Genomic DNA, 8,330 nt, shown 5'->3' on the forward strand with positions numbered 1-8,330 from the left:
CTGTGCATTCTATTTTTTTATTCTACTGCGTTCCAGTAGCTGGGTAGTCTTTTCATTGACAGCGTCTGAAGCACCAGGATACTTGTTCACACGCTGCTTCCTGTGATGAGCTGTGTAAGGCAACATCTGTGCAGTACAGAGAGAGCCCTGAAAGAATACGAGGTGCGTCTGCCTCCCTGCTTATCTCAACTTGCTTCTCTTCCGCCTTCTGTGCTTAAGGTCTGTCTTCCTAGTGCCAGTTTGCAGTCTGCACTAGCAACTCAGTGAAACTGGGGTCAATGTCTGAGATACTCCACAGTGACCTGTCAATGACTGGCTAAGGATTAGTCAGGTTCATTCTGCTGTTGGTGAAATGTAAGTGAGGTGGTAACATCCGGAGAGAGAGAGAGCACGGAGCTGCTGTCTGTGGTAAAGGACTAGAGAGGAGGAGTAAGTGGAAGGAAAACGGGCAGAGCAGAGCAGGGAAGAGATTGACCGAGAGAACGCTGAAGGCCTGAGGTGGATCTGGGAGAAACCGATGGATAAACCCAAACCAGAACACAGGAGCGACGAATTATGACTGAAAAAACGTAGATACTATTAAAAACTATCCATAAATGGTGGTGAGGAGTTCTGTTATATTCTAGTTGTTTTTAATTCTTCTCACTTTCCAAGTCAAGAAGCTTGGTTGTAGCTGAATTTCACCTGCAGTTTACTTATTCACATTCAGCACAGGCTTGAAAACTCGGATCTTATGTCTGATGTCTTGCACGCTTTGTGGCAGACTCACAAATGCATTGAGGTGCAGTGCTCTGGACTTTTAGCTGCTTGGTTCTGAGGTGGATGTTGTACACCCATCTTAGTTCACCAGAGTGTTTTGTTCCCTCTGCAATGAAAAGGGAGAATTAAACATGAAAATGGGATTCACAGCAGTCAGTGCTATGGCTGTGAAGCAGCAAATAAAAAAAAACACCTGAAGAGGGGTGTTTCCATTTTGTCCAACAAATGTTGGACGTTTGCAAAACACAATGCCAAAAGCAGGAGTCTTGGCGAGAAGGACCACGCTGGGGGCGTCTTCTCCAGCGGAGGGTGTCCTCGCAGGCTGCCCCTCCTTTCCTCTGCTTGGGGCTTTTGCGTGAATTTAAACAGAAAGGCTGGAGAGCCCGTCTCTGAGGCTTGTCTTTACGTTGTTCGTTAAGGTACTTCCCTAAAAAGTAGGATTGGACTTTAGGACTTGAATTTTGCAGAACTTTAATTGCCCTTTGATTGAATGGCTCTGGTCATTAGTGCAAATGTAATGGGTTAATGTTCTTTGAGGCTAAAAATGAATGGCCATGGTGGGAGAACAGTTGTCTTTCCCCTGTGTCACGCTGTAGACAGACTGCTGCTTCTCTTGTCAGCCTCTGATGTAACTTAATTAATTGTAATGGAATTACTCCTGATCTATAATTAAGTGAGAAGGAAATTGAACTGGACAATGTGAGAAGCTCCCTGTGTTGTTGCTTATCATTTTGAAGAGAAATGGAAGAGTTCACATTTCATTACTGCCAGTCTGTCACCTTGAACATGAAATCCTCCTAACTAAGCACTGTTTCAGAAAAAAAGGTACTAGGTGTGGTGTGTAGGTTCAAGTTTGCTTTTTCTTTAGCTAGTTGCTTAAGAACTGTTATGATCTTAGGAGGATACCAAAAACTGGGTTGCAAGGTTTTGGCTTTTTTTTTTTTTTTTTTTTTTTTTCCCTTTTTAAGACATACTGTGCTAATATCTTGCAGTACCGCCACACAAACCTGCAGTTAATCGCTGCGGGATCCTCACTGGCAGGGAGGTCATACCAAAGCCCTGCCTGCTGACATACCTTGTCTGCCTTCTGACTTTTGGATTTGTTTTATCATACGGGGAGACCATGGTTCATGTTTGACTGGAGCTGTTCTGGGTGAGATTCTTCTTTTCATCAGATTTTCAGCAGATCTTTTGCTACTTAGGTAGAGTTACACCACAAGAACTACCAGTGTGAGGACTTCCATACCCATATAGTGAGGTGGTGGTTATATTAACTGTGGGAAGTAGCAACCATTTCTGGTGTCCCTGGTTGGGTATGCGCCCTTTACAGGAGCAGTGCAGCTCTGAAAGTGGAAGCCTGTGACTCACATTTGAAGTTAAAAATAAAGAAGTGGCTGGAAAGAAATTGCAGAATATCAACCATTCCTTGGGGCCTGCATGGAGCTTGTTATCATCAAGAGTACACCAAAGGTAGCATTTCTCTGATAGCTCATTTTTCTTGGACACTCCCTGTGTTAGTTTTGCTGTTCTTGGGACATCTGAATTAATTGTCCAAGTTCTTCTTTAAATCTTGGTTTAGGAGTCTTTTTTGATAGCCAATTCTTTTGTATTGTATCAAGGTAAGTTTTAGTACTCCTTCCCCCCTACTTGAGAATTGTAATGAAAATGATTTGTCATCTGTGTGAGGAAAGAAAGTGTATTTGGCCAAAGGTTAAAAAAAAGGTAACTTTGAGAATATAGTATGAGTTAGAGCTTGAAGAAAAATAAATACGATTGGGTCTGTTCTGCTTATCACAAAGTACTTGCTTTGTTCTGTGTGCATTTAGCCTCTTTGTTGTTCTTAATTTTTGGAATAATCAAGTTGCAGCATTACTAATATTTCTTCTTAAGATATTAGCAGCACTGGTTATTAAATGTCTGGTGGTTTTAATTTTTAAGTCAGCTTCTCTTGAAATTCACAGTTAGGTTACTTTGCTATGCCATTGCTTCTCAAATTGAGCCATGCTCTCTAGCCGATCCTCGTGTTTAAAGTAGCAGCACTTTCATTATCATATAAGTCTCCAATATTGACACACATGGCTTCCTCTTTGCACTTTTTGACTTATCATAACTATTTGGTATGTTTTCTAAGTTAAAATGCATGATTTAGTGAAAATGAGATTGTGAGTCTGTAATTGCACAGGTAAGAAATATTTCCAGAGTTAAGATGATGCTCAATATTTCATTTGAAAATAGGAATACTTCTATTTTGCAGTTCAGTAACTTAATTTTTGTCTTAAAAGTAATCACGATTTCTGTATGAAAGAAAACAAGTATCAGTATTTGTGGTATTATTTGATTTAAAAAAATTTAAACTTTTTAATAAAAATGAAGTCGAGCTTTAAACTGATCCTTGGCTTCTAAATGTTATTGTTTAAAATGATTTTTAGTGTGTTTTTGATTTAAGGACTTTTCCTGGACTGAATGCTGTTGAACCATTTACTACACTGAAGTGATCTTACTGCACAGGCTGATAATAATTATACCTGATTTAGACCTAGAGAGGGTAAATAATTACCTGTATGTTACATCTCCCATCACCCAGTTTCTGGAACAACAAAAATATTTTGCTGAAAATTCCTTGAAATTGAGGCAAAAAGGCCAGCTGCAAAGGATGCATCCAGGCTGTATGAGAGAGCTAGCAGAGGGGACAGATTGCACGGGGAGGATCAGTTGGAAGCATATGTGGTTCAGGTACTCCAATTTCTGGTAAATGTGGGATCATTTATAACATCACTGAGGTGAAAATATGAATCTGGTTAAAATATAATAGCAATCTTCTTTAGAGTGCAGTAATTTGGAAAACAGTGTATATCCTTATCTAAAAGCTGTTACTTACTTTTGACTTGGATAAAAACATTCCTGTCAGAGTGACAGAAAAATGGTATGTTTAACAGTTCACTAAGTGCAAATTTTAAAATACATTTTCTGATAATAAAATGTATTTTTGGTAGTGTTTATATGCTGTCACAGAACTCTATTCCCATATTTTCTGTAGCTGTTATTAAATGTTTGAGATTGATAGGCTTGGGAAGGTGGGGAGGGTGCAACAGAGAAAAATAAACTTGTGATGAAATGTCTGCGCCGGGTGGTTAGAATTTCGTTTAAGCTTGGTAGAATTTGGGAAGTGTGTGTGCCATGTCTAGCGATGTGAGAGAACAAACAAATTTCCAGTTATCCTCAAGGCAGACCCTCAGCTGGTGTAAACTATCACAAAGCAAATGATGTTAATAGAGATTTTATTATGTTTCTCTAACTAGTGGAGAATCTGTCCTTCTGTCTGTTGTTTCCCAGAAATGCTGCTGTGGTGTCTGTTGGATTTGAGCCATTTTTATTAAGGAATTCTTGGTGTTTAAAAACTGGTGAATGAGCTCCAGTTGAGCCTATCCTCTCACTGCAGTAGTGATTCTCACTTTACTTTCACCCTTTCTACAGATACGTAACTTTTCTCCCTGTTATTTTTCCATTGGCTCCGTCAGTGTCCTTTGAGGTCACGCTTTGGCTGACAGTCCAGGATTGCCCCTCAAGTTCCATAAAAAGAGAGGACGACTACTACTCAGTCTTTTTTGGAGAAGGGCAAAAAAGAACAAAATCCTGATTTGGCAGATTTAGAACGAAGGATGCATTTTACGTGTTACAAAACCATTAGATGCTGCGTGTAAATAAGGCACTGTTTTTTAAGGGTACCTATGGTGTCATTTATATTTCGGTTTATTTTTCAAATTTTTATGTCCAGGGTAATTTGAGACAGCTTCTGCATGGTTAAAATAGTTTAGGTTGTAAATAAGGCACCATAGATTAGCACTAGCTAAAGATTCAGTTGTGGAAGTTCATCTAGATGACCTTACTTTTGTCAAAGTTTTTGGACTGTAAATGGCTAATTTTGCATTCTACCCAATGTCATTTATTGTTAGCTTATTCCTAAGAAATTATAAAATTCTCGTTTTGATATGTTCTTCTTTTAAATGCAAGAGTTAAAAGGAGCAGAGAAGTATCATATTAGAGTAATTCTCAATAAACAATTGATTTGGAACAAAACCATCCTTAATGATAAGTGTCCTTTGAAGATGACCTGTGATTACAACCCACAGTTTTGCTGTCATTTAAGCTAGAGGGGACATGTGTGACTGCCTTGCTGAATTGATGAGATTGGATGGATGATTGAATGATGAGACTGCAGGCCAGGTCTTTAGCTTGTCAACTCATGCCTAATTCACAATGACAGTGTGCATGCAAGGCAAGTGTCTGTATTCTGTCATATTTAAGCTTCTAGTTACAGCCTTCTCTCTGTGTTAATGCTGTAGATGCTCCAAAACAGACCGGAGAAGAAAATGATGGCCATGGACAGAAAGGAGTGGCCAGGTTTTGTATACATCACTTGCTGTTTTTTTCCCCGTTTCCTTCTTTTAATGTTTCCATATAGAGGTTATATATGAAGGAAGTGTTATCCCTTAGCAAAAATAGTTAACTGTGGGAAAACAGTCTATGTTTTTATAAAAATACATTTTCAGTTCACTGCCTGCCTTTGCAGTTTCCAAAGCATCTTGAATCTGCCGTCTTCCCTTTTCCTTGGGATTTTCACGTTTCTTCTGTTCTTGCCCCTTCTCCCTCACTTGGCTCTCCATTGCACAGATGTTTTCATCACTGGGAATTGTGTCAGTACCAGTAATAGTTAAAGTAACATAATCGGTTCCAACTACTGCGTGGAGCTGACTAAAATGCAAGTAGTTCCATATATTGAAGCTGTTGAAATCTTTCTAGTAATTTATGTTTTAAAATGTTTCCCTATTTTATTGTAATGATTTTACCCCTGCTGCTTAGCAGAAGTCTTGTGACAGGAAAAGGGAAAGTAGCTGTCTGGACCTGTTTGTTAAATGAACATCAAAAAAATGCAAGTTGTTAAATGAACATCAGAAAAGGCAAACATGAAAATGCTGTGACAAGAGAAAATAGTTTTAAAGTGTTACTAGTAGGTTGAAACAATTCAGATGGAACTGTGATCTTCTAGAAGTTGGTATCATTTTAAGATTGATGGTTTAGATTTTTATAAGATGCTGAAAAATTCAGATGCAGTTACCAGTGAATCACTTTTTCCTTCCATGTTTAGGTGGTTTCACAGGTGAAGCTCTTTATGATGAAGCTCTTTAAGATGAAGCCACTTAAGAGAAGATACTTCACATACATAAAACTACTTTTTTTCCACCTGTGTGATTTGCTTCACTGTATTCCTAGTGATTGTCACACCCTCATTGTCACAGGCGACTCTGTTGCATTGGTTCACTCACTGTCTCTCAGCCAAATGGAGTTACCTTTCTCCAGGCAGTCAGTGGAAATAGGTGGTAGGTTTTTTTCCTGTGACAGGGTCTGCTGTGAGGTCTTTTAATGCCATCAAACAAGTCAGAAATGTAGGCAAATACTTGGAAACAGTGTAAATCGTGTGACATGAACTAGTTTTGAGTCCTAGCAAGTCGAACAGATACCAGTTCTGCAGATACTCCGTCCTTGTCTCAGAGGAGTGATCTATCTGAGCGCATGCAATGCAAAGTGCTCTGCTCAGCCAACTGAGGACTTGGACCCCTTGCAGTTTTAGTGCTGCTTTAATTCATTAGACTGGTTCCACAGCCTTACTTTGCAAGACGTATTATGTAAATCACGTATATTATTGGTTCTTTAGATTGTTTATGTTTTCTTTGGCTGGATGAGTAAGTATTACGCAGAAGATTTGGGAGGTCGCACAAGCTACAGAACTTATAAATGTGAAGAAGTATTGTGACATAGTTGGGTAAGTTGTTACAGCATGCTGTGCTCTGTGCATGTGAACCTGCCTTAATGCACCTACAAATGGGAAGATAAGGCACATACTTGATAAATGTCTTTTGGTTTCCTTTTTTAGTAAACTGTGTATTTTTTCATTTCTGTCTCAAAGAAGGGGCTAGCTCTGGACTCAACTGTAAATACACGTTCCTTTTTTCCTTGAAGGGTGGAAGTAGCAACGTGTGACACATCGCACAGTCTCCACTAAGTCATATGTTACATTCTATACGCATGTTTGGCCCTACCTATATATTGATTGGCACAACCAAAACCATGATTTAGTGCATAGGTTTTAAGGAAGCATGAATAGACTTTTAATGTTTTAAAGGGATGCATGAAGTCAAATTAGGATTCATACTGTCAAAATTGTAGAAACGTGGACAGTTAAAATGGCTACATTTGCATTCAGCCAGTTTCACTACAGATTAATAAAATGTACAAGTTATGAGATGGTGGTGTGACTGCCTTATTGGAAAAGGTCTTTGGGAGCAGAGCAGCAGGAAGTGTAGAATCTGCGTGATGTAGCATGCAGAATATATGTAATATATGGGTATCAAATGAATAATTAATATAGTATATCAAGTGTAATACAGTGTAATGGGAGTATTTTTTGATGTACTGAGATACAGTTGTGTTGAAAATTTGCATAACAGATGTGCACAGGAAAAATCTAGAGTTATTGCAGACAGTTTCACAAGTATATATGTATTTTCTACAATTTTCTTTAAAAATATTTGGTTCAGTTTTTACTTCCTTTATTTTGGCTTTTTATTTAGCAGTATTTAGTTAGAACTGTACAATGCCCATGTGAAATGATTTGTTGTCAAGGTTTCTATCACAGAGTGCATTGAATAGCTCTTGAAGATGGTCTGATTTCTTTGAGGTAAAGTTGGCTGCTTTTAGAAGGTGTTCAAAGCACAGATTCCTACACACTTACAAAGAGGAATCTTAGAAGAGAAACTTCTTAAATGACAGGAGAATGTATTTCTCATTAGGGCTGGGCTCAATCTGTTGAGGCCTTTGTTTCTGAAATCGTTTAGGACTTTGTGGTGGGTTGACCCTGGCTGGACGCCAGGTGCCCACCAAAGCCGCTCTATCAGTCCCCTCCTCAGCTGGACAGGGAAGAGAAAATATAACAAAAGGCTCGTGGGTCGAGATAAGGGCAGGGAGAGATCGCTCACCAGTTACCATCATGGGCAAAACAGACTCGACTTGGGGGAAATTAATTTAATTTATTGCCAATCAAAGCAGGGTAAGGTAATGAGAAATAAAACCAAATCCTAGAACACCTTCCCCCACCCCTCCCTTCTTCCCGGGCTCAACTTCACTCCCTAATTCTCTACCTTCTCCCCCTCAGAGGTGCACGGGGACAGGGAATGGGGGTTGCGGTCAATTCATCACACGTTGTCTCTGTTGCTCCTCCCTCCCCAGGGGGAGGACTCCTCACACTCTTCCCCTGCTCCAGCGTGGGGTCCCTCCCACGGGAGACAGTCCCCCATGAACTTCTCCAACATGAGTCCTTCCCACAGGCTGCAGTTCTTCACAAACTGCTCCGGCGTGGGTCCCTTCCATGGGGTGCCATCCTTCAGGAACAGACTGCTCCAGGGCGGGTCACCCGCGGGGTCACAAGCCCTGCCAGCAAAGCTGCTCCAGCGTGGGCTCCTCTCTCCACGGGTCCACAGGTCCTGCCAGGAGCCTATTGAAGTGTGGGCTTCCCA

This window comes from Platalea leucorodia (genome assembly GCF_965183815.1).
Source record: "Platalea leucorodia genome assembly, chromosome: 1".
NCBI classification, from domain to species: Eukaryota; Metazoa; Chordata; class Aves; order Pelecaniformes; family Threskiornithidae; genus Platalea; species Platalea leucorodia.